General features: G+C 35.0%; 1 long non-coding RNA gene across 1 annotated transcript in view; it reads left to right on the top strand.

The window, feature by feature from the left end:
* Positions 1 to 2,868: 2,868 nt before the first annotated feature.
* The window catches only part of LOC106960862 (uncharacterized), a 3,257-nt gene continuing 2,859 nt past the window's right edge, over positions 2,869 to 3,266 (top strand). The window contains exon 1 of the long non-coding RNA XR_001427661.1: positions 2,869 to 2,937. This is a non-coding gene — a long non-coding RNA (uncharacterized LOC106960862). The remainder of the gene's footprint in view (positions 2,938 to 3,266) is intronic.

Raw genomic sequence — 3,266 nt, forward strand, 5'->3', positions numbered from 1 at the left:
GAACTACCGTAAGTCGAAACTGCAAAGAAAGTCAGTAAATTTACGGTAAGAAATGGTAAAGACCAACAGTTTTTGACCGTCGTATCCAAAAACATTGCATTACCGTAGAAATTACATGGAACTACCGTAAGTCGAAACTGCAAAGAAAGTCAGTAAATTTACGGTAAGAAACAGTAAAAGACCAACAGTTTTTGACCGTCGTATCCAAAAACATTGCATTACCGTAGAAATTACATGGAACTACCGTAAGTCAAAACTGCAAAGAAAGTCAGTAAATTTACGGTAAAAAACCGTAAAAGACCAACAGTTTTTGACCGTCATATCCAAAAACATTTCATTACCGTAGAAATTACATGGAACTACCGTAAGTTGAAACTGCAAAGAAAGTCAGTAAATTTACGGTAGAAAATTGTGAAATACCAACGGTTACTGACCGTAATATCCAAAACATTGTGTTACCGTAGAAAATTCATGGAATTACAGTAAGTCGACACTGCAAAAAAAAATCCGTAAATCTATGGTAAAATACCAACAGTTACTGACTGTAATATCCAAAGCATTATACTACCGTAGAAAATACATGGAATTATCATAACTCAATAAACATATATCCTAAGTAATTTTGACAGTCATGAATGTAGAAAATACAGAAATATATTGTAAAAATATAAGTAATTGTAAAGTTCATAGAAAAATATTGTAATATTGCCAGCAGTTAATTACCCTAAACTTAACAGTACTAATCAGCCAAAATTACAAATTTTGCTGATATTTATATCTACAATGTAAAACCGTAAACAAGACTGCAAAAGTCATTTTTACAAAGAACAGAATGCTGGTGTGATATTTTGGTTTCTTTTTTAATAATGCCTTTAATACACCAAACTGAAATCTCAACAGTAGACCAGGCATCGATCTAGCAACCCACCGATTGCAAAGCAAACTCCTACAGCCAACGCTACCATCTTTTATGAGAGTATTTGATTAAATGATGCATTTGAGATTAATTCTATGCCAACCATAGACTTCTTGTACATTAAGAGAACTGTATGTTAGCCCCTCTTGCTTGATTGAAGCTGAAGTTGGTTTCCAATTGCTGCTTCCAATTTGGGAAATGGCTAAAGTGCAATTCCACCTAATTTTTTTACTACCATCAGCATCTTTAATTTACTTTAGCTAAAAAACTACAACACCTAGACTCTTCAAATCTGGACTAGATTATCCTCAACTCATATCAGAATATTTAAAAACAAGTGTGGGATTTGTGAAACCTTTATCTGATTTGTTAAACTTCAGTAAAGAACAATTCTAGTGTTATCCAAAAGCATAAAAATTGTGAAGTCGCCCTTCATTGAAGTTTCACAAATCCCACACTTGGTTTTAAATATTGTGCTAATAGTAGAGAATAGTCTAGAGAGTTTTTCATTTTGTTATTGTGATAAATAGCAGGGTTTACAGTAAATGGAGACTGTTATTTGTCATGTAAACAAATAATTATCTAGTTTGTATTGCTGCTTGATCCTTCAGCATCAGCAGCAAGATTCTTTTAACTCTGTTCCTGTAGTTGAGCGCGGCTCAGGATACTGTGGTGTCCTGAACTCAACACAGTAAAGTCACAGTGCGCTAGCTAAGGCTGCTAACTAGCAGGTGCTAGCTCAGGGTGCTGAGAGCCCAGTAGGCCTGGTCCTTGTCAGGATGCGGCTCCTGTCTTTGAAATCAAGTTTCTGCTATTTTTGCGCGTTCAGGAGGAGAAGGAGAAGGAAACACATCTCTGCATCACAGGTGAGCCCCTTTCACGGTTTTAACTGAAGTTAGCTAACTTTAACCAACTGATAAAGAAATGTGTAATTTCTGAGCCATGCTGTTTATGTACATGCACTGCAGCTAGATATTTTTACTATATGGAACATTTAATTTTCCAAGACGCAACACTTCCATTAATGTTTCTGTAAGAACGACTGCATAGATTATATTTCTGGTCTACTTTAGACTGCATGTGCTTAAAGTTATTGTTAATGGCAGAAGCAACTTTTTCAAGTTTGGTTCAGTAATTAATTTGAATTACTTTGAGTGTGAAATGTTCATGCATGCAAGTTAAATCTGTGAAGAACACCTTAGCTTTTGTTTCAATACTTTGGTAATACTTGGAAGTATAAAGCTTGGCATCAGAGCTAATATTTAATATTTTCCTTTGACCTCTTGACTCTCACCCCCAAAATACTTGCACTAAAGTCACTGGGTCCATGACAGTTGAAGGGTTTTAAGATAAGAGCATTTAAATATTAATATTTGACAAGTGCATTTCTGAGAACAGAATTGAAATTCTTAAAACTACCTGTTCAATCTTCAAATTACTGTGTCACTTCTGCACATCAAAAAATGAGTTTCTCATTTCTTTTGTAAGTTTTGCTTTTGTACATCATGTAACTGATTATGTACACTTGTCTGCTTTTCCCCCATTGTAATTTGCTTTTATCGTGTTGATCAAAATATGTTAAACGTGTCTGTGTTGAATTCTCAACTTCCAAAACACCATAAGTTCATTGTGTAAGTCATAACATACATAAGTCTTAAAGTTGTCATAATGTCAATCATATTTTAATTAATTTATAATTGATTCTTTTCTAAATCTGTCCTGAATTGGTAAATTGCTCCCAAGTGAGTCCTGAGTTTCTCTAACAGGTCAATGTATGAACCATTAGCTCAACCAACGATCAACCAGTTTTCTGAAAACAGATTGAATGTTACATTTCTGAGAACTGATGAACAAGTATCTGGACCAAGTGAACAGCCAGAGAGAAGAAGAGGAGTGAGGCTGAGGAGGAAATAGTTGGGAGGAAAGCAGAAGAAGAGTCAGAAGTGGCTGATGACTTCTGCCAGTTTCCATCAGTCCAACATCAGGACATGGCTGAGACCCACAACATGATGCTGATGGAGGTCCTCCCATGATGATGGCAATTAAAATGTAATGTAATTATGTAATTTCTACAGTTTTCCATGAGGAGATTGTCCTGTGGTTCCTTTTCTACTTTTTTTTGTTCTCTGCATTTCTGTCTTTTTCTTTCTGAATCACCATGGCATGGTCCATCAAAAAATTACAGCAAAAGCGTAAATGTGAATTTTGTAGCCTCTTCCCATGACTAATCAATTTGACCATCTCATCTGTACATAGAGAAACTATAACTTATTATTTTGAGTCACTGATATGTTAACTGACATAATTTTGAGAGCTGAACTAAGGATTTTTCAAGCAAACAAATGCTATT

Source organism: Poecilia latipinna, unplaced genomic scaffold, assembly GCF_001443285.1.
Source record: "Poecilia latipinna isolate Pla-1442-1.1 unplaced genomic scaffold, P_latipinna-1.0 Scaffold1240, whole genome shotgun sequence".
Classification (NCBI taxonomy): Eukaryota; Metazoa; Chordata; class Actinopteri; order Cyprinodontiformes; family Poeciliidae; genus Poecilia; species Poecilia latipinna.